Genomic DNA, 25,001 nt, shown 5'->3' on the forward strand with positions numbered 1-25,001 from the left:
AAGCAATATCAAAAGAAAAAAAATAAGGTGTAGAGAAGAGAAAACAGAAGAATGAATGTTGTTCTTGTAGAGTAATCAAACCGAGAAAGCTATAAAATCGATCAAGGAACGAGAGGAAGATTAAAGATGACGATATACGGTAACTAGGGTTTTGTGGAGTTAGATTTCTAGAAAATTGAACAAGAGAGATAATATGATGATAAATAAGATAGAATTAAGAGAATGAAATAGAAACAAATAAAAAGAATATAATAGGATATAGATAACTTAGCCAAAATTAGGGTTTTGGTGATGATGGGCAAGAATGGTAATTTGATGATGATGATGGTCAATGATAGAAATAGGTGGATAAGTGTACTATTGAACCCTCTTAGTCGTAATGAAAAGGAAAACTCGATAATACGACTCTAACCATCCTTCACAATTGAAATGAATAGAAAAATGGAATGTGAAGATCTGATAACTTCGTTAAAAGGCTATATTTAAGGCCTTTTTCAGTTAATTTATTGGCTATCTTAAAGCACAAATAGGTTCATATAGATGCATTTAGGAGCATATAACTGTATTTGGTAGTTTAGATTTACAGTGGCATATTATTTTGTAAATGATGCTACTTTACGGAGAAGGTTGTGTTTTGCTGATGATGTACAGTTGATGAAGCAAAGGGTAAGCATAGAGAATATCCATTGCATTTCCAGATGGTGAACAAAGATGAATTTCCAAGGCAATTTGAGATTACTCTTGTGTGTTGGAAAATAAAAAATTGAAGAAGTTATTTTTGTGAGAGTTGCCAGCTGTCCAACAATCATGTGTTATGTGTTGCACCTTGGAGGGGACTACAACCACATTTGCACCCATTTTCAGGTGAAGGAATGTACCTGAGGGTACTATGGGAATTTTTGCACTAAAACTAGGATTTTCACCTAATATAAATAGAAAAGATGGCCACTAAAATAAGGGGAGCATTCTTTTAGGGAAAGAGTGAGCTAAGCAAGAGGAGGTTAAAAGTTCTCAAATTTCTTTCCCCTTTCATCTTTTCAAGGGTTCCTCCATAGTCAAGGTCAAGGGAGTGGTAAGCTAGATGTCTGAGAGGAGTTAGCATGCTAAGGTGTCGTTCGTGGTGGTTCGATGAGCAATTGACAAAGCGCGTTGGGAGTTTCCTCCACCCTTGTGCTTTATTTTTCTTTCGATTACTTAGGTTTTATAGAACGATTTGTTCACTTGGATATTTTGAACCCCACCATGAACTAAACTTTATTTGGTGTGGGTTTCTTATAGATGATTAAGCTTTTGTTTTAATGAATGATTTGAGGTTTTTATGTTTATATATTTGTTTTTCTCATTGTGCTAAATTACTAGGATTATATGAGGCATGAGAGTGTCCATTTCCTAAGTATATTACTCAGTGTTAGAGAGAAACTAGGTTAATGATCCTTAGTGTTCGAGATAAACTAAGGGAGGATCAACGTGAGTAATAGGTTTTAGCTAATAACTAGAGCCTAAACCAACTTTAGTGTTTGAGAGAAACTAAGGTAGGATTTCAGTGACTAAAAGGAGTTAAGCTTATTCGATAGGTTATATGTTGCTGCTCAGGCCGAGAGGATTTACCGTATCATTTTTATTTGTCAGGTCCCATGACTAGAGATAGCGTAGAGACACTCTTATCAAACTCTATCTGCTAAATAGACCATAGAAGTTTGAATCATTCTGAGAGGTAAGACTTAGGATTTCTTAGTAACCCCACCATTCATTCCCATAATAGTTTGTTGTGTGAGGATTATCAAGTATGTTTACTTATTTCTGAATTCTCAACTCACTTTGCTTTGACATTTTCAATTGCTTACATTTTAAATACATCTTTAATTGTTACGAAATTTTCATTTACTATACTACCACATTGTAATCACATTTCCACAATACCATTAAACCCCCATCTACATTCATTACATTTTGCCACAATATTCTCATTTGTGCATACCACCACACTAATTATACTTAGATAATTTAGTATTCGTGCTTTAACTTAACTTATAATTTCCTCCAATACTTGTGGGAACGATACTCACTCACTCTTTATTACTTGTGCGACTGTATATACTTCCACATAATTTGCGTCCAATTCATAGTACTCACAAGATGAAAGAAGTTTTTGGCACCATTGTCGAGGATTAACAATTGCAAGTTCAACAGTTTTGTCATATAATTTTTTTTACTTCCTTATCTTTGTTCTTCTTTCTCAGGCTTTTCCATTGCATGACCAAAAGGAATGTTGGAGAACCTCTATATCCCCTAGTACCTGTGATTGAATAATTATTCTGAAAAAGATGACGTACTGAATGTTCTAATAGAGTCGTGAACAACAATCAAAACCAAGGAGTTCCATAAGGGCAAGATCCAAATGTTGTGTCAAATTGTAATGACGGACTTGTACCTCAACCTTGTGTTATTCGAGATCACTTAACTCTTATCTTGGATGATATCAATCAAGATATTATAGCCCCCGAGATTTAGGCAACCCACTTTGAGCTTAAACTAGTCATGTTCAACATGTTAAACTCGATAGGACAATTTGGTGGCATGCCTCATGAATATGGAAGACAACATATTCATGCTTTCTTGGAAGTAAGTGACTCATTCAGGTAAGAAGGAGTGTAATATACAAAATATCAGGTCAGTGACTATATTGAAAAGATTTAAAATTTTGGAGGATTAAATTGAATAAATGGTAAAGTATAAGAAAATAATTTAGAAATTTGTGATTAAGACCAATTAGTAAGAATGAAAGAGTGAAAGGATATTTTGGTCCTTTAGAGGGAAATGAATTTAAAATCAATTTTTCATTAGGGTATTTAAAAAGGTGCAAACAAACTAGGTTTTCTTCTTCTTCCCCTGTTCACGTGCCCTCTATGGCCAAGGTAAGGGTTCTTCAACGTTAGTTTTCTTTTCATTTTTGGGTTTGTTTTTGAAAACTTAAGAGATGTGTAAGCTTAAGGAAGGGTTAAAGAGGATTAAAACTAAGAAATGTATGTTTTATTTGAGATTTAAGAAAATGGGTTTTTAAGTGATTTGTTGAAATATGAGTTTTTAAGTGATTTGTTGAAATATGAGTTTTTATTGATATTTACAAGTATAATTGACCTGTCAAAGAAGTAAATAAGAGATTAGAAGTCTTGGATGTGATTAAAAACATGTTAGAAAAAGTAGTATGATTCTTAGTTTGAGATGTTCTTTGGAGAATTTATTTTATAAAAAAGCTAAATAGAGGAAAGTTAGTTGGATTAAGTGATGTTAAGCTTAAGGGTATTGTTAGAGTAAAAGTAAGAAATTAAACAAAAATTTGGTGAAAATTGAGTTGAAAAATGGAAAATCTAGGTAGGGGTATCGGTACTGGAAGAACAGTACCGATGCTATAGGTTTAAATTTGAAAAAATTACGATGAACAATATCGATATTGCTGCAATTAGTATCGATACTAAGAGAAAGGTATCGATACCATGGATTCCAGAATGCATAAATTTATCGATACTGAAAGGGAGTATCAATACCATAGTATAGAAGTATCGATACCATGGTAGGGTTACTGATACTATTGAGCCTGGAATTGTAAGATAGGCTAAAATTGTAATAGAAATTGAAAATAATAGTACTCTTTAGTATTATAAAGTATAAATGTTAGAGAGTATACAAACATTGGCATGGTTGTGTACTTAATGGATGTTTGTGTAGATCATAACCAAGCTCCCGAGTCAAGCAATGAAAAGGGAAAAGATAAAGTTGCCGATTAGTTGGACGTCATTACAACATAATAGGGAGGTATATCAGGTGAGTGCATCTATTGTAATTATATGGGATGAGGGAGACTCGCAATGAGTCAATTTCTAATGTTTTGATTAAATGTATGTTTCACAGTATTTAATATATGCTTATAATGTGTATGAAAAAGATATTATGAATAAGTTTTAGAGTATGAACTGCTCTAAAATGAAAGATGGATGAAAAATGGTGCATTTTGGTAGAAAGGTGACACTAATACAAGTTAAATACGTAACGATGCATTTATTCGCATGAAAGAATGCCATAAATGAAAAATGCATAACGGTGCATTTATCTGCATGAAAGGATGAGATAAATGAAAATGCACAACGATGCATTATTGGCATGAAAGGATGCCATAAATGAAAATGCATAACGGTGCATAATCGACATGAAAGGATGCTACAAATGAAAATACATAACGGTGTATTAACGACATATAAAGTGCCACTCATGGTATTTATAAAACATAAATGACTATTTGGCACTTTGGTGCAATACATGTCCATTACTTTCTCATTTAACATACATAGGGAAAATAAAGAATAATTACAAAAAATATAGAATGATAGGTATGCTGGGTATACTAAGAATAATTTCGATGATTGTAGGAAAGAAATTGGTTTAACTGAGAAGGATTTATCTGATCCTTATGGAGTATGCGATTTAGTTCGTAATAAAATAGCCATGATCTACTTAGGTATAAATTGCAGTTTCTTTATGATATTATGTCTCACTAAGTAAATACTTAACGTGTGTTGATTTCACGCATAGGTAAAAGCAAAGACTAGCCAGGTAAGGGGTACAATAGCAGCTATCATCAATCTAAGGTTGACTTTCATCAGTAACAATAGGACAATCATGTTTATTTTGAAAATTTAGCTGGCATGTAATCGACTTTAAGAAAAATGATATGGAACGTATTTAAAGTGATAATTTGTAATATGTTTCAACTAATGTTTTATTTTTGTATTAAAATGTCTTGTTTTAATTTCGAGACAAAATTTTATGGGTTTTACAAATGAATGAATGTTTTTAAAAGTCATGTGACACATATGACTTGTGTACAAAAATGTATATGAGAAATGGGTGTTACATTTATTAGTATCAGAGCTACATGTTTAGTCGATTCTCGAACAAAATCAGGTTTAATTGAATTGAGAAAAAGGATTTCATGTCATTATGATTGTCAAAGTTACTGATAGGGTGTCAATTAGTGTGTGATTGATGTCGCTTCTTACTAGTTTGAGTGTTATTATTAGGTATGTCCTAATAGATGTCGGAAACTAAGGACAAATGTAAGAAAGTTGATAATATTGAAAATAAGGTCGAGATAAAAATCGACCCAAGAGAATATGACATGACTTCAATATCATGCCTCAGAAGGGTAGTAGCTGCTAGGGATTTTCCTCCGTTCTGTGGAATGAATGCCCCAACGTTTAACGATGTTTCTTATTTGAGGAATCCATTAAAAAGTTTGAACAGTATACAAGAGAAGTTGAATGTGATGAGGATCCAGAGGAGATTTATGAATCTAGTGATGATTTGAGGTTTCTTCAGTTAAGCTTAAATAATTGAGAAATATTTAAGTGAAGCTTTAAATTGTTTGAAGTATTGTTAATTTAAGAAAGAGGAAATGAGTAAGCGGTAAATATATTGACCGCTAAAAGCTTATAGAAAGATGAGTTATTAGTGGATCAAATGATTATGAGTTTGTTTGAGAATAAATGTTAAGCTTTATGGACTTAATAGAGTTACTTGTAGAAGGTGATTTGTGAAAATGAATTTTCTACCCATATCATGCTTCAATGAATTATTAGTTAGAATTGAAATTAATCCTCGAGAAATTGGAAAAGTGTCAATTTCGTAATGATAGGAAAAAGAGTTAATTTTGTTACTAGTGTAATTTTTAGCATTAACTGCTATGAAGTTATTGCTACAAAGTTGCCAAGTCTTCTTATTAAATGATGTGGATATTTAGACTTTCATAGTTGAGATAGAAAATGTTTCAAATGCTAGAGAATATTTTCAATGGATCCGGAAAAGTTACACAAATTACCTTCAGAAGGAAATAAGAAATTTTAATCTCGAGTGAGATGATAGCAGCAAACCCTAGTGGGTCATGGTGCAAGTGTGAGTTGGATAGGTAGTAAATACTTGATAAAGATTCTAGGGGCTATGTTCCCGGTGAATCTAAGGGAATTATCATTTGATGAGTTAAGATCATATTGGGTATAGGTTGTTTGTCTCCAGAGATATTTGTTCAGAAAGATACAAAGGATATAGAAATTATAGTTTTTGGAGAGAAAGCAAAGTCATCGCTCAAGGTGATATCGATAATTATTGTTAAGAAAATGACGTCATAAAGATATATATAGCTTTTCTGGCTAATGTGATAGATACTCAAATAATTAAAGTAGAATTGTATGATAATTTCACAAACTTGGGAATTTATAGATGCCTTTTCAAATGAATTTCCTGGGTTACCTCTAGATCGAAAGGGGAATTCAAGGTTGATGGTTATTAAGGTATTGGACATGTTTTTATGATTTCATATAAAATGACTTAAGCAATTTAAGAGAATTAGAGGCTCAATTACAAGAGTTGATTGATCAAGGTTTCACCAGCCTGAATATTTTATCTTGGGGAGTTTTGAGTTATTAGCGAAAAGAAAAATAAATCTATGTGGTTATGCATAGATTTTTGGCAGTTAAATAAGACTCTTCGAGAGAAGAAGTTGTATGTCAAACTATATAAATATGAAATTATGGTTAACAGAGATGGCTTTCTTTGGCCAGGTTGTTTCGGCATAGATCATAAGAAAAACTCATGTTGTAGTAGATTGGAAACTCCCAAAGAATGATCTTGGAGTTTGGATTTCTTTGGGGCTTGCTGGTTACTATCGAAGGTTAATGAAGAACTTTTTAAAGTTATCTTTACTGTTAACCAAGTTTTTAAAAAAATATATGTCTTTTGTTTGGACGAGGAAAGGTCAAGAGAGTTTTGAAATGTTAAAGAGGATTTTAATAGAGGTTAACTTGAGTTAGGTAAAGATTATGTGGTTTTTATTGATGCATCTCCTAACGAATTAGGAAGGTGCTTATGTAAAAAGGTAAGGTTGTGGCATATGCCTCGATAAAGTTAAAGAATACAAGAGGAATTATCGTACGCATGATTTAGAGTTGGCAACAATCGAGTTTGCCTTAAAAGATTTGACATCATTATCTGTATGGTGAGTGGTGCTACAGTTGTGCTAATTAAAAAGGAAAAAGTACTTGTGAACTTAAAAAGAGTTGAATCTGAGATAGAAAAGATGGACAAAACTTTTAAAGGATTATGATGTGATAATTGATTATCTTCCAGGAAAGGCCAATGTTGTTGCAGAGGTACTTGGTCAGAAACCTTTTGCAGTTTTGTGAGCTTTGGAATGTGCGATTAATGTTGAATGCAAATGGCTTTGTAGGTTAAATTAAAGATGAGTCTGATGTTTTTATTAGACCGAATAAGAGAATTGCAAATGAAAGAGGAAAATTTCTTGATAAGAATTGTATAAGTAGAAAATAAAGAGATTAAGCACTTTTCAGGTCAGGTTTGACGGATGTTTGTATTATTGTGGGAGACTTTATATTTATGATGATTAATAATTTAAGAAAGATATTGTTTTTAAGCATTAAGTCCGTTGACTATGCATTCAGGTGGAAACAAGGCGTACCAAGATTTAAAGAGTCGGTTTTGTGGCTTGGTTTGAAAAGAGCCTTCACGGAAATTGTAGCAAAGTGTTTGACGTAATATTAGAGGAAAAATTGAACATCAAGTATCTTCCAGATTGTTTCAATCTATCTATATTCATGAATGGAAAGGGAAACTAGTCACTGGATTTGTTACAAGGCTACCTTTAACACCTATCAAGAAAGCCTCAATATTGGTGACTATTGATGATTTACAAGACAACTCACTTCATTTTGGTACGAACATAGTAGTCGATGGATAAATATTATAAGATATACATGTAATAGATAATTTGGCTGCATGGAGTGCTAGTATCGACCATATCTGATAGACATTCAAAATTCACTTTAAAATTTTGGAATTCTTACATAAAGCTTTGGGTACTCGATTGAAATTCAGTACGACCTTTCATCAGCAGAAAAATGGTCAGTCAGAACATATTATTCGAAATTGGAAGGTATGTTCAAGGCATGTGTAATTGTTTTCAAGGGATCATAGGAAAAATAATTGCCTTTAGCAGAATTTGCTTATAATAACAGTTATTAATTGAACATCAAGATGGTGGTATACGAAGCTTTATGTGGGAAAAAAAGGCTGAACACCATTAAATTGGTTTGAATTAAAAGATCGAAATCTATTTAGTCCTGATTTAATGAAAGAAATGGAATATAAAATGAAAGTTTCCCAAGACAATCTTAAGATAGCTTCCGATTGACAAAAGTCTTATGCTAATCTAAAGAGAAAATAGATTGAATATCAAGAAGGTGATAAAGTTCTTCTGAAAGTATTACCTTGGAAGGAAGTATTGTAGTTTGGACTGAGTCTGAGATTTGTTGGACCTTATGAGATTTTATCAGTTAGCTATGCCTCCCGAAATGGACAAGACCTATAATGTTTTTCATGTGTCATTGCTTAGTAATTACCGATCAGATCCATCGCATGTTCATACATTGGAGGAAATAAAGATTCAATCAGATTTGAATTATGAAGAAGAACCAATAATATGAACTCGAGAAATCAAGAAACAACATAACAAAATGATTCCTCTAGTTGAAGTGATATGGTAAAAGCGTAAAGTCTTTAAATTCGAGGATGATTTTTTATGGGGAAGAATTGTAACACTCCAAATATCAGGTCAGTGACTATATTGAAAGGATTTAAAAATTTGGAGGATTAAATTGAATAAATAGTAAAGTATAAGAAAATGATTTGGAAATTTGTGATTAAGACCAATTAGTAAGAATGGAAGAATGGAAGAATGGAAGTATGGAAGAATGGAAGGGTATTTTGGTCATTTAGAGGGAAATGTATTTAAAATCCATTTTTAATTAGGGTATTTAAAAAGGGAAAATGTGAGAACAAGCTAAGTTCTCTTCTTCTTCCCCCTAGTCCGTGCCCTCCAAGGCCAATAAGGGTTCTTAAAAGTTGGTTTTCCTTTCATTTTTGGGTTTGTTTTTGAAAACTTAAGTGATGTGTAAGCTTAAGGAAGGGTTAAAGAGGATTAAAACTAAGAAATGAATGTTTTATTTGAGATTAAAGAAAATGGGTTTTTGAGTGATTTGTTGAAAATGAGTTTTTATTGATATTTACAAGTATAATTGACTTGTCAAAGAAGTAAATAAGAGATTAAAAGTCTTGGATGTGATTAAAAACATGTTACAAAAGTAGTATGATTCTTAGTTTGAGATGTTCTTTGGAGAATTTAGATGTTATAAGAAGCTAAATGGAGGAAAGTTAGTTGGATTAAGAGATGTTAAGTTTAAGGGTATTGTTAGAGGTAAAAGTAGAGAACTAAACGAAAATTTGGTGAAAATCGAGCTAGAAAATGGAAAATATGGGTAGGGGTATTGGTACTAGAAGTACAGTACCGATACTATAGGTTTAAATTTGAAACAATTACGATGAATAATATTGATATTGTTGCAATTAGTATTAATACTGATGTGGGTATCAATACTAAGAGAAAGGTATCAATACCTTGGATTCCAGAATATAAAAATTGTATTGATACTGAAAGGGATTATCGGTACCATAGTATAGAAGTACGATACCATGGTAAGGGTACCGATACTATTGAGCCTGAAATTGTAAGATATGCTGAAATTGTAATAGAAATTGAAAATCATAGTACTTTTTAGTATTATTAAAGTATAAATGTTAAAGAGTATACTAAATTGGTATGATATGTGTACTTAATGGATGATTGTGTAGATCATACCCAAGCTCCCAAGTCAAGCAAGGAAAAGGGCAAGATAAAGTTGCCGAGTAGTTGGACGTTATTACAACATAATAGGGAGGTATATCATGTGAGTGCATCTATTGTAATTATATGGGATAAGGGACTCGCAATGAGTCAATTTCTAATGTTTTGATTTAATGTATGTTTTACAATATTTAATATATGCTTATAATGTGCATGGAAATGATATTATGAATAAGTTTTAGAGTAGGAACTGCTATAAAATGAAAGTTAGATGAGAAATGGTGCACTTTGGTAGAAATGTGCTAGTAATGCAAGTTAAATGCATAACAGTGCATTTATCGGCATGAAAGGATGCCATAAATAAAAATGCATAACGATGCATTATCAGCATGAATGGATGCAATAAATGAAAATGAATGACAGTTCATTTATCAACATGAAAGGATGCCATAAATGAAAATGCATAACGATACATTTATTGGAATGAAAGGATGCCATAAATGAAAATGTATAACGGTGCATTATCGACATGAAAGGATGCCATAAATAAAAATGCATAACGATGCATTATCGACATGAAATGATGCTATAAATGAAAATGCATAACGGTGCATAATCAGCATGAAAAGATGCTACAAATGAAAATATATAACGGTGTATTAACGACATATAAAGTGCTACTCACGGTATTTATAAAAGATAAATGACTATTTGGCACTTTGGTGAAATACATGTCCATTACTTTCTCATTGAACTTGTATAGGGAAAATAAAGAATAATTGGGAAAAATATACAGAACGATAGGTATGTTGGGCATACTAAGAATAATTTCGATGATTGCAGGAAAGAAATTGGTTTAACTGAGAAGGATTTATCTGATCATTATGGAGTATGCAATTTAGATCGTAATAAAATAGCCATAATCTGCTTAGGTATAAATTGCAGTTTATTTACGATATTATGTCTCACTAAGTAAATATCTAACGTTTGTTGATTTCACGCGTAGGTAAAAGCAAAGACTAACCGAGTAAGGAGTGCATTACAACTATCATCAATACAAGGTTGACTCTCATCAGTAACAGTAGGACAATCATGTTTATTTTGAAAATTTAGCTGGCATGTAATCGACTTTAAGAAAAATGCTATGGAATGTATTTAAAGTGATAATTTGTAGTAATATGTTTCAACGATTGTTTTATTTTTGTATTAAAATGTCTTGTTTTAATTTCGAAACAAAATTTTATGGGTTTTACAAGTGAGTGAATGTTTTTAAAAGTCATGTGACACCTATGACTTGCGTACCGAAATGTATACGGGAAATAGGTGTTACAAGGAGTGCATGAAGATTCATTGAAGCTTAAATTATTTCCTTATTCTTTGCGTGAATGAGCAAGGGCTTTTGTTGAGTGGAATTCTATCTGGCTCAATGGAGTCGTGGGTTAATCTATGCAAAAGTTTCTTGTTGCAGTATAATCCGCTTAACATGAACGCTCAACTCCGAAATGACAGAGCATCTTTCCGTCAAGCTGAGGATGTGCAACACCCATAACCCGTATAATTATACCTATACAATTATAGATGTCACCCGAATTTCTAAAACCATTTTGCATTTCAAAATTGATTTAAAATTGATTTTATTAAAATAGTAAATGATATTATAAAAATATCATACCATATAATTTATATTTCGTTATAAACAAATTTAATTCAAAAGATTTTTTATGAATAGTGAATAGTGAACAATAACAATGAACATTACCGTGAACAGTGAACAGTGAGGGTATCGGTTCCTGTAGCAAGGGAATCGGTTCCCTCAAAGCATTTTGGAAATTTTTGTTAAACATGGTTATTGTTAATTGCTACAGTAACTTCCAAAAATTTCATATAAAACTCATAAAAATTAACATTTCATCACTATCAATTTACCAATTTGTTTCCAAATTTATTCAACAAAACAAATTGAACATTAATAAATACATGCCACTAACAAAATCAACATTACACCATAGGATGTCTTACTGATATTGAAATATACTCCTCGATGCTTGATGTCACTTTGAACTCTTTATTCCACTACTGACTTTTTACCTACGCGTGAAAATTATCACACGCTAAGTATAAACTTAGTGAGGCAATTAAAACAATAAACAATGCAATACAATTCATGCATGAATTTCAATGTAAAAATTCAAAATTCCATAAGATCATGTTACCCACATATCCAATATTTTACAATAATCAAAATGATATAAAATTTCTTATCATTTATCCTATAAGCTCGTAAGCTTATTTTACCAATATACTTACCATTTGTTTCATAAGCTCGTAAGCTTATTTTATCAATATACTTACCATTTGTTTCATAAGCTCGTAAGCTTATTTTATCAATATACTTACCATTTGTTTCATAAGCTCGTAAGCTTATTTTATCAATATACTTGCCATTATTCCATAAGCTATGTTTACCATTTATCAACCAATAAACCATAAACCATAGTCCATAGCCCAATATTAAACCCTGAGGACCCTGGGTATTCGAGTAAAATACCTGAACCGTAGTGCTAAACCTGCACTAAGCTTACGCCATAGTGTTAATCCAGACAATACATAAGGTCGTGCCCACCACTTACACTACACTAAGCTTACGCTATACTGCTAATCCGGACATGATACATAAGGTTGTATCCACCTTTCCCGCACTTAGTGTCCTTATATACTATAATGCTATTATAAACCAACAATTGCTAACTCTATGGCATGCCAACTATACCCTGTCCCTCAATGACTTACTTGGGAATATAGTCTATTTTATTCGATTCATCCATGGTAAAGTATATTATCAATATTTAACATTGGGCAGTTCATACCCGAAAACATTTATGGTAATTATCACATTTTCTATAATCAATGCATTATAATTTCATACTGTGACATATCAGTGTCATGTCAATTTATAAAAATGACATAATATCATGTTGATATAAACAAGGTCGACTTATCGCAAGTCTTCCTGATGATGTATAAAACATCCATGTATAATGTCATGCATGTATTGTACTCACCTTGACACTTTAAAATTTTCCAAAAATGTGCCTCACTATGTTCCACAATAAACCCTTTATACTTGACTTACTTCAATCACAATCTGTATAAATCACAAATTCATAATGATACATATGTTAGTATTATACTAACATAAATACATCCCATAACCACTCCATAATATACTTCAAACTCATTTCCACCAAATATTTTAACACTTATTAATTCCTTTTAACATTGGAACCTACTTTTCCAATTTACACAAAATGGTCCTTCACCATTTTATCACTTAGATTCTTAATACCAATAATTCCATTATTGAAATTATTACCATTCAAAGGCTTTTACAAAAGTATAATCACATTTAAGTACCCCAACTATGAAATTATTGTACTTAAATCACTAATCTTTTCAAACTTCCAAAATAGTCATATTTCACATCTAAAACTCATTTTCATTCCCAATCAACAATTTCCAGCATAGAATATCAATTATACAACACTTACACAATAACCCATCAATTTTCCATATTCAGACAACTCACACTATCTTTAAAGAACCAGTATTCTGTATTGATATACACATTGGAATTTAATTCCGTTTATTCCATTGAAAACTAGACTTGAATACGAATATATCCATATAAATAACTCCTTCTAATTCATTCTTTACAATTTATGATGAATTTTCAAAGTTGACCAACATAATCTATTTTGCAGAATCTGTTGTCCGATTTTTTTCTGACCTTTCCTTGGTTAAATTTCATATCTTTTTATATACACCTTGAAATTGATCCATGTTTGTTTTAAACAAAAATATATTGATATATGAACACAAATATATAAAAATAACCTCCAAATTATTTTTATATAATTTTTAGTGAATTTTCAAACCCACTTCTAATTTCAAAATATAAACTATTTTCTTTAACCTCATCCTTAGGTTCTTCATCAATTCTTACAACCAATTCTTTAAAATCACTTAACTCTTCATAACCCATAAAAACAAGAAATCAACATCCCCTTTATCAACTCCAGATGAACTTGAACACTAACAATATTATCATGCAATATTGGTACCAAATGATAGCGTTTTTCGCATATAACAATTTTCTATTTTAAACATACTCAAAATCCTAAGAAAATTGATTGAAAATTGAGTTGAATCTTTCCCTTACCTTAGGAGAAAACCCACGTCTGGTTGGAGAAGAAGATGAGCATGTGAAATGAAATGTTAGGTACATTTCATCTTAATTTACATTTAATCTAACTTTAAATGAATAAAATATTCATTCACTTGAGATAAGACCAAATCACCCTTAATGAATCTTCCTATTCACCATAAAACCAAGCCATCTGATCTTTATCATATTACAAAGTCAAATATTAATTAATTTGACTTTCATTTCCTAAATTTCCCATGAATTTTCAAAAATTATGTTTTAGTCACTAAATTCCATTGTATTGGTTAAATCTAAAAAATTGCACATTTCCAAACCAAATTTCTCTAATCCAAAATATTAAAATAATATTTCTAACCATTTAATAACATCCTTCCAATTTTTGTAAAATTCTAATTCTATCCGAATTACAGATTGCTTATCAGACTTTAACCCTTTTAAATTTTTCTTTACTAAGATTCCATATCCAAAAACATGATTTCTATAAAATTCCACTTTTAAGAGTAAACCATCTATTTATGCAATAAAATTCTTTTTAGGAAATTATCACTTAATTCCCTAAACTTTTTCCCAATTTTCTACTTTGACCATCAAACTTTCCAAATTTTCATGTTGTTCACTATCTGAAATTTTGGGGTATTACAGGATGAGTCTATGTATGAGTGTTTCGATCGCTATAAGGGATTATTTCACAAGTATACTAATCATGGATTTCAAGACTGGACTCAAGTTGTAATGGTTTACAATAGAGTCAATGCACCATCAGGATGATGTTAGATGCCTCAAAAATGTCACTTAGCTAAACAAATCACCTGAGGAGGCTTTTGACATTCTTGATAGCATTTCCAATAATGACTACCAATTTCCTTATTCAAGGCTTGGAACAAGGAGGAAGGCACTAAGGACATTTAAGCTAGTTTCTAAGGACTCAATGTCTTCCTACTCTTAACTATCGTAAATATGTTGAAGAACTTGTAACGTTTCAATAAGGTGAAAGAAGTGAAGGTTGCCAGCTCAACATGTTTCTTATGTCATGGCAATCACCACGAGAGTGAATGCACTGGAAATCAATAATCCATGAACTTCGTGGGGAATTACAATCGAAGAAACAACAACAACCCCTACTCCAACACGTACAACCCAAGCTGACGTCAGCACCAAAAATTCTCACGGGGGAACCAAGGAACTAGTAATGCTAGCCATCCTACTCGGCAATAGAAATTAAACGAGCCCCAAGGTTTTCAAATGAATATGCCTGGGCATAATTCTAACAAAGGGGTAGAATCTTCATCTAATACCAGCTTGCTAGAGGCTACCATGCCAGAATTTATTGCAAGCACAAAGACAATGATGTAAGAACATTCTACAGCTACCAAGAATCAATGAACATTACTGTAAAGTCATAGCATACTTTGAGAGCTCTGGAGGGTCAAGTTGGTCAAATTATTGCGGTATTACATATACACCATCCAAGTCATGCTCAGTGACACTGAGTCACTAAACCTTATGGAAATGAGCAATGTAGTTCACTCACTCTAAGGAGTGGCACCTAAATCAATTAACAAGGAAAGTTTGGGAGAAGAAAGTCAAACAATTTCACCCCATGAATGTGCAAGTAAAACCAGGTGTGCAAGAAGAGACACTCAAAGAGGAGGACAATAATGAGGGTTCAACAAGTGAACTTCTTGAGGGAGCAAATATAAATGCCACAACAAAAGTAATTGCCACCCGATCAATAGAAGAGGTCAGGCCTCTACCATTTTTCTTTCAAAGGGTAAAAAGCACAATGATGATATTCAGTTCAACAAGTTTGCAGACATTCTCGACCAGCTTTATATCAATGTCGCACTTTTGGAGGCCATTGATCAGATGCCTACTTATGCCAAATTTCTCAAGGAAATTGTCACCAAGAAAAGAAAAGTTGAGAAGTTTGAGATAATTGTCACGATAAAAAAATATTGCTCCGCATTGAGCAAGCTACCACTAAAGCAAAAAAATCCGAGCAACTTCATCATTCCATGTTCATAAGAGACAAATATATTGGGAAAGCACTATGTAACCTTGGATCAAGTGTTAATCTAATGCCCAAGTCAATATTTTTGAAGCTTGGGATGGGAAATCCAAGACCTACATCTGTTATTTTGCAACTAGCCGTTCGATCCCATGTTCGTCCCGAGGGAAGCATCGAAGATGTCATTATGAAGGTGGATAAATTTGTGTTTCTAGCCAACTTTCTTATTCTTGATTGTGAGGTTGATGCCAATGCACCCATAATTTTGGGGAGACTTTTCCTAACCACAAGTCACATCTTTATTGATTGTTAGAATGGGGAACTCACTATGCAAGTAGCCAATCAAAGTGTGGCCATGAATGACTTTCATTCTCTCAAGTATGTGGATGATTATGAGGAATGTCATAACACTCTATAAACAAACTCAATGATAGAAGGGGAAGAAGAACAACTTTACGAAAACAATTTCATACAACTGAACGATAATGAGAGACTCAATAATGAGGAAACTAAAGAGGAGGATGAATACTTTCCAATGCAGGTACAACAGTCTAGCTTACTTTCAACTAGATCGGGTCCGTGCTATGAACCTCTTCATTTCGATAAATTTATTCCTCCTAAGCACTCACTATAACATGCACATACCATAGAGCTGAAAACTTTGCCATTGCATCTAAAATATGCTTATTTAGATAGTAATAAAACATTGTCGGTGATTTTCTCCTCTAGCCTTAATCCTGACCATGAACGGAGTTTGCTAACTATTTTGACCTAACATAAGAAAATGTTAGGATGGAATATGACAGACTTGAAGGGGATAAGTTTGACCATTTGCATACATAAAATTCTACTAGAAGAATGTCATGGCAATTGTATAGAGCCACAAAGAAGGTTAAACCCTATCATGAAAAAGGTGGTGATAAAAGAGAGATTATCAAATGGATTGATGCTAAAGCTATTCACCCAATATCCAACAGTTCGTGGGTGAGCCCAATGCAATGCGTCCCCAAGAAATAAGGCACGACCGTGGTAAACAATGAAGACAATGAGCTCATACCCATACACACTGTCACCGGATGAAGAATTTGCATGGATTACCACAAGCTCAACAAGGTTACTAAGAATGACCATTTTCCTCTACCTTTCATCAATCAGATGTTGGATCGATTGGTAGGAAAGACATACTAATACTTTTTAGATGGATATTCGGGGTACAAATAAATTACCATAGCACTTGAGGACCAAGAGTAGACAATACTCATATGTCCCTATGGAACTTATGTTTTTAAGATGATGCTCTTTGGCCTATGCAATGCCCCAACAACTTTTCAACGATGTATGCAAGCCATTTTCTCTGACATGGTTGAGGATTTCTTAGAAATATTCATGGTTGATTTCTATGTATCTGAAGACAACTTCAAGAAATACCATGGCAATCTGGCGAAGGTTTTTAAGCAATGTCAGAGGCTAACCTTTTGTTAAATTGGGAAAAATGTCACTTCTTGGTGATTGAAGGCATTGTGCTAGGCCATAAGATTTCACACAAGGGTATTGAGGTGGATAAAGATAAAATTGAGGTGATCGAGAAGTTACCTCCATCAACTATAGTCAAGGGTATTAGAAGTTGTCTTGGACACGCTAGTTTTTATAGGAGGTTCATTAAGGACTTCTCCAAAATTCCAAGCCCTTGTGCACCTTCTTGCAATAAAATTAGACTTTTTTGTTCGATAAATTTGTTGTTCATCTCGATTGGACGTTTCCATTCTAGTTGATGTGCTATGCAAGCGATTATGCCATATGAGCAATGTTGGGACAACATAGAGGTAAAATTTTCCATGTTATTTATTATGCTAGCTACATATTGAATGATTCACAACTTAACTATACTACTACTGAGAAAGAACTATTTGTTGTGATATTTGTATTTGACAAGTTTAGGTCATACATGATAGGAACCAAAGTCATAGTTCACACAGATCACTCAGCTATCAAATATTTAGTGATCAAGAAGGATACCAAGCCTAAACTTATTAGGTGGATACTCCTCCTCCAAGAATTTGACTTAGAGGTTGTAGATAGGAAAGACACTGAGAACCAAGTTGTTGACCATATATCTAGGCTAGAAAATAATTTAGAATATCATGATAATATGGAAATTAAAGATGAATTCCCTAACGAGAAAATCTTATATGCCACGATAATTCCGTGGTATGCTGACATTCTTAATTTTATTTTTAGTGGTGTTTTTCCTTATAACATGAATAGTCAGGGGAAAAGAAAATTCAAGCACAATGCGAGATTTTATTTTTGGGATAATCCATACTTGTTCAAGTAGTGTACCAACCAGATAATCAAAAGGTGTGTCCCAAAGAATAAAAAAATAGATTTTACATCATTATCACACGGGTCCATTTGGAGGCCACTCTGGAGGTGAAAGGACTATTGCAAAGGTCATTCAATCAGTATTTTATTGGCCTACCCTCTTCAAGGATGCTCATGAATTTTACAAGGCTTGTGATAGATTCCAACGCATAGGAAACATCTCCATGCGACATGAAATGTCGTTGCAAAATATCTTGGAGAGAGAAATTTTTGATGTGTGGGGCATCAACTTCATGGGACCCTTTCCATCTTGATTTAGAGACATATATATCTTGCTAGCAGTTAACTATATTTCCAAGTAGGTTGAATTAATTGCCACGCCAAGGAATGATTCAAGTAATGTGCTTAAGTTCATGCGTAAGTACATCTTCACAAGATTCGGCGCACCTAGAGATATCACCAGTGACGAAGACACCCACTTTGATAATAAGTTAAATACCAAAGCATTACAGAGGTATGGATGAGACATAAAATTGCAATGACATATGACCCCTAAACCAATACACAAGTCAAAGTCTCAAATCGCGAGATCAAGCAGATTCTAGAAAAGGTGATAAACCCTAAAAGGAAACAATAGTCACCGAAGATTGATAAAGCGCTCTGGGCATACAGTACAACATTTAAAAACTCACTAGGCATGTCCCCATTTAAGTTGGTGTATGGAAAAGCATGCCATCTCCCAGTTGAGTTGGAGCACAAAGCTTATTGGGCTATCAAGAAACTCAATTTTGATGCCCAGTTAGCTGGTGAACGAAGATTATTATTGGAGGTCAATGAGATTGACAAGTTTAGGGAACATGATTATGAAAATGCCAAGCTATACAAGGAAAAAAACCAAGAAGTGGCATGATCAAGCTCTTTTTCCATGACATTTTCATATTAGTCAGCAAGTTCTCCTCTACAATTTAAGATTTAAACTCTTCCCAGGAAGGCTCGAATCAAGATGGTCTGAACCATTTGAGGTGCACCAAGTATACCCTCAATGAGCTGTAGACATCAAGAATATGGATGATGGGACAATTTTCAAGGTCAATGGCCAACATTTGAAGGCATACACTTGAGCCCCCATTATGTGAGACAAGCCGACGCTTTACTTACAGGATGCCTGAGTTTGAAAATGCCTTGACTTTTTTCTTTTACTCTTGTTCATAAATAACAAGTTTTCTTTATTTTATTTTTAGGTATTAAAAAGACAAAAAGGGAGAAAAAGATTTTTAATTTTCAAAAACAACTTTTAACTTTTTATTTAAATTTTCTCTCTCCATATTTTTCCAAACTCATCATTTCTTTTAACCCTCTTCACACATTTTCTTCATTAAAACCCCTCCCACCATTTTTTATTACTTTCTCTCCTCTTTGTTATCTTTCAACTTCATATTCTTTTCTCTTGTACAAGTCAAAAACCCCACAACCAAAGCTCCAAGCTTTTTGCTTTCTTCTTTGTCCATTCAAGCAGCCATGGTATGGTACGTTCTCGTCCCGTGGTTCTGCCCCACCTTTTCCTCAACTATTCAAGGATGACACAATAAAAGAACGTTTTCAAAGCATAAAAAATGTAAGGTTTTCTTTGATTAAGGGTTTATAGTATCTGATGATGACCGTGGACCTAATATGATGGACGTTGTTCATTGAAACAAACGGGAAACATTTGCATGACATCATGGAAACATCAATGCCTCCATTGTTCGAGAGTTTTACGCCAACATCTCTGACCCAAATCAACGATCGATTTATGTGAGAGGTAAAAACGTTCGTTTTTCATCTACTGTCATTAACTGTTACTTTAAAATTTCATAGGATGTTGATCATCATACAATATTTGAGAAGGATGTCGATTTTGAGACTTATCTTGGGGTTAAGGAATATTTATGTTTTGCAAACTCTAAATAGAATGATACTCACGATAACTGTTTCTCGATGAATCGTGAGAGGCTTCAACCAAGGGTAAAGTTATGGAATTTCATTATGCATAAGTTGATGCCCATTGCCCACAACACCACTGTCTCGTTGCCTGGTATGAAGCTATTACACTCAAAACTCATGGAACGATCGATTGATGTGGGGAAGACCATTGTGGAGCAAACCCATGCACGTTTAAAATAACCAACAAGTGGTCTCCTTTTCTTAAGTCTCATCACGACACTATACTGAAAGAAAAAAGGTCATAGAGGATGAATATGGCGATGAAGTCCTCCCGGGGTTAAAAGGAATCATTGAGATAAGTTATCGGTGCTATTGGGGTTCGATAAAGACAAGCCAGAGGCGATGCCAAAGATTGGTGCAAGGTCCAATGTCGCGGAATGACTGGATGTTGTGCCAGAGTATTCCAGGCAAACAAGGGAATAGCTTAAGGCTTTATCGGTTGATCGTCGAACATTATTTGCTTTTGTCAAGCTAAGAGACTCAATGATTCAGTGTTAATTTAGGGAGATACTCCCTCAGTTGCCCATGATCTTCCAGTTTTCCCTGATTCAATCTTGCTTGAATTTAATGATCCCTCGACATTTTTGGGTGCCTCAACACTTGAACCATAAAATAATGACCAGACAACATAGATACTGAGGATGAGGTCCAAGAGCAAGACCATCAGCCGAAAGCTCTAGCCGAACCGGACCAACCCATGCAACCACACATTACTGTTAAATATCTCCCAGAAGAGGTTCCCACATAACCCATGGAGACCCACGCTACTGTTAATGAGCCACAAGAAGAAGTGCACATACAACCCGATATGTCGCAACAATCGCCAATGCATAGAACCAAGAAAAACTAAAGAAGCCCATGGGGCGAGTTGAGAGCTCAACTTCTAAGGATCCTGAGCACATGCAAGACCCACCCATGGAGCCTGCATCAGACTCCGAGCTGAGCCCACCCCTGTTGAAGAGGTGCACCAGGTGCAGAATAGCATCACAACACTATCACCATCTTAGATAAGTCGAGGTACCTTACATTGCATAATACAACATGTAGTTTATTTTAACTTAGTTTATTTTATACATTGAGGATAACGCATCCCTCAAGTTTGGGGGAGGTAGTATTTTTATCAGGTCATTTGTATGATAGTGTTAGCAGAATTAATTTTTCATGGAATTAGTAGGAATTATGATAGCTTGTTTGAATAAGTTAATAATGCCCGATGATGATATTCCTTATGGTTAATATGAATTGAATGTACATGAATTTTGGAGTTCGATAGGATTTTCTATAGGACTTGGTTGTTTGTGCTTTAAATTGTAATGCGACTATATGCTCTTTATGCTTAGGAATTTTAGAATTTTTTATAGGAAAGAAAGCTTAAATATCTTAGTGTGTATTAATGTAAATAAAATAATTGCTAAATTAAACTCCATTATGTTTGTTAATTGTGGTTAATCACGAATAAATGCTTTGACATAACTGTACAGGGACACTCCTCTTTGCCATGGCATTGCATGGATATTGCATTTCAATAAATGGAAACTATAACATACGAGTAAATGAAAGTAGTTATAAGATGACTCTGCCTAACTTGCTCAGGGATGGAAGATATGCTCCCATTCATCTAGAGTGTGGGATGGTAGTTATGATAGGCTGACTCCCCTCAGAGCAGTGTAAAAAAATAATTTTGGTTAAGTTAAATGGAAATGGGAGTAATGAACTTAGGCTTAAATTTAAAAATATGCTATGGCAGAATAATATACTTTGTTTAGAATTTTCTAACTTGACTAAGCATAGATTGTATGCAGTCGTGCGCACACACTCGCAAAAGACCTTGTCCTAGGGTATTATTTTTGAAATCTCCAGTTGTTTAACCTATTGATGCCAATACATTTCTAAGGGTTGAAACTCTTCCCACATGATTGTCTTGAAACTCAATTTGCCATGACATTTTTCTTTAGCTAACTATTATCAATTGCTTGAGGACAAGCAATAGCTTAAGTTTGGGGGTGTGATAACTCTGTAAAAAAGTTATATTTAGGGCCTCTTCACTTAATTTATTGGATATATTAAAGAACATATAAGTTCATATAGAGGCATTTAGGAGCATATAATTGCATTTGATGGTTTAGATTTGTCTTGGCATATTATTTTGTAAATGGTGCTACTTTATGGGGAAGGTTGTGTTTTGCCGATGATGTGCAGGTTGATGAAGCAAAGAGTAAGCATGGAGAATTGCCACTGCATTTCTAAATGGTGAAAAAAGGTGAATTGCCAAGGAGAATTGCAATTTGGGATTTCTCATGTGCATAGAAAAAGAAAAAACTGAAGAATATATTTTTATGGGAGTTGCCAACTGTCCATCAAACACATGATGTGTGCTTCTAATAGGGGTGGGAATAGGCCAAGATAGGTCGGGCTTTAAAAGGCCTGAGCCTGGCCTACGTTGAATATTTTAGGCCTGAGCCTGGCCTGTAGCCTGTCACATGCTTTTATTTTTGGCTCGGCCTGGCTTGGCCTAATAGTCTTTTTAAAAGTGTGCTTAATTTTTAATCTAACGTTAATTAAATAATAAATACGATTATTTTGCTCTGCATGAATGATTTTAACTTGCTTATATAAGGATTTGATAATAAATACGATTATTTTGTGAATAAAAATAAGTATTAATAATAATACAATCTAAGATTAATGATAAAAGATATTAATTAAAAAAACCCAGTGTTTGCGGTCAAAAAAGTGTTCTTTGCCTTGTAAATTGCATCTTTCTGTGGTATACTTTTATTTAAAAAGTGTTCTTTGCCTTAGAATTCCTAAATGTTTGGTGTTGGGACTTGGGAATAACGCACGCCTTTTCTTTTCTTTGCTTTACTTTGTTGTTCCCTACGCCACACCATGCCTGACAAACAGCGCCCATACCTTGCCCATGCTTTGGCATCACCCAACGGCAAACGCATGGAGAATCAATAAAATTTCTCAGCATTTTCCATTTTTCTAACACCGATTCAAAAAATGTAAAAGAGGCCCCCGATTCGAACTAAAAAAACAAATGGTTGTAAGGGGATTCTCTCCTCTTTTTTCTCAATAAATAAATATAACAAAACAATGAGCCAATGACACAAATATATTGGTACCAAAAAAATAATATAAGTATATATACATATATATAGGCCAACCTATCAGGCTTATAAGGCTTTTTAATAAGCCTAAGCATGACTTATTTAATTTAATAGGCTTTTAAAAAAGCATGATCCTAGCCTTTTTATTAAATAGTCCAGACCAGGCTTTATGTAGGCCAGGCCATAGGCCCCTGTAGGCCAACCTAGCTTATTCCCACCCTAGCTGCTAACCACTTTGGAGGGGACCATATCCACCTTTGAACCCATTTTTCATTTGAGGGGAATGTACCTTAGAGTACTATGGGAATTTTTGCACTAAAACCTAGGACATTCCCTAGTATAAATAGAAAAAATGGCCACTAAAATGAGGGGATAATTCTTTTAGGAAAGAGTGAGCTAAGAAAGAGGCGGCTGAAAGTTCTCAACTTTTTTCCCTTTTCATATTTTTAAGGGTTCCTCCATAGTCAAGCTCAAGGGAGTGGTGAGATAGACATTCGAGAGGAGCTAGCCCACTATGGTGTCATTCGTGGTGGTCCGAGGAGCAACTGACATCACATGTTGGAAATTTCCTCCACCCTTATGCTTCATTTTTATTTCGATTACTTGGATTGTATGGAACGATTTATTCTCTTGAATATTTCAAACCCCATCATGAACTAAACTTTATTTGGTGTTAGTTTTTCATGGATGATTAAGCTTTTTAATGAATGATTTGAGGTTTTTATGTTTATCTATTTTTTGTTCATTGTGCTAAATTACTTAGGATTATTGGAGGCATAAGGGTGTCCATTTCCTAAGTATATTACTTAGTGTCCGAGAGAAACTAGGTTAAAGATCCTTAGTGTTCGAGAGAAACTAAGGGAGATCAATGTGAACAATGGGTTTTGGCTAGTAACTAGAGCGTAATCTAACTTTAGTGTTCGAGAGAAACTAAGGTAGGATTTCAACGACTAATAAGAGTTGAGCTTATTCGATAGGTTAGATGTTGCTGCTAAGGCTGAGAGGATTTGTCGTAGCATTTTTTTGTGTCAGGTCCCATGACTAGTGTAGAATACAACACTCTTAGTAAACTCTATCGAGTAAATATACCATAGAAGCTTAAATCATTCTGAGAGGCAAGGCTTAGGATTTCTTAATAACCCCACCATTCATTCCCATAGTAACTTGTTATGTGAGGATTATCAGGTCTGTTTGCTTATTTCTGAATTCTCAACTCACTTTACTTTGACATTTGTAGTTGCTTACATTTCAAATACATCTTCAATTGTCACGTCATTTTTATTTCTACACTGCCAAATTGTAATCAAATTTCCACAATACCATTAAACCCTCATCCGCACACATTCTATTTTGCCACACATTTTCATTTGTGCATACCACTACACTAATTATACTTAGATAATTTAGTATTCATACTTTAATTTATCTTACAATTTTCTCCAATCCTCGTGGGAACGATACTCACTCACTCTTTATTACTTGTAAGACTGTGTCAACTTACACATAATTTGCGTCCAATTCATAGTACTCACAACATGCACCAAGATCTCTCTCTCAAGAACTTGGAAAAACTAAAAGAAAAAGAAGCTTAGAAGGCAAAAGTCA

At 33.8% G+C, this 25,001-nt stretch overlaps 1 pseudogene; it reads left to right on the forward strand.

Moving 5' to 3' along the window:
• Positions 1–20,250, forward strand: part of LOC120146244 — a 54,550-nt pseudogene extending 34,300 nt beyond the window's left edge.
• Positions 20,251–25,001: the final 4,751 nt, after the last annotated feature.

This window comes from Hibiscus syriacus, unplaced genomic scaffold (genome assembly GCF_006381635.1).
Source record: "Hibiscus syriacus cultivar Baekdansim isolate YM2019G1 unplaced genomic scaffold, ASM638163v2 tig00110904_pilon, whole genome shotgun sequence".
In the NCBI taxonomy this organism is placed as follows: domain Eukaryota; kingdom Viridiplantae; phylum Streptophyta; class Magnoliopsida; order Malvales; family Malvaceae; genus Hibiscus; species Hibiscus syriacus.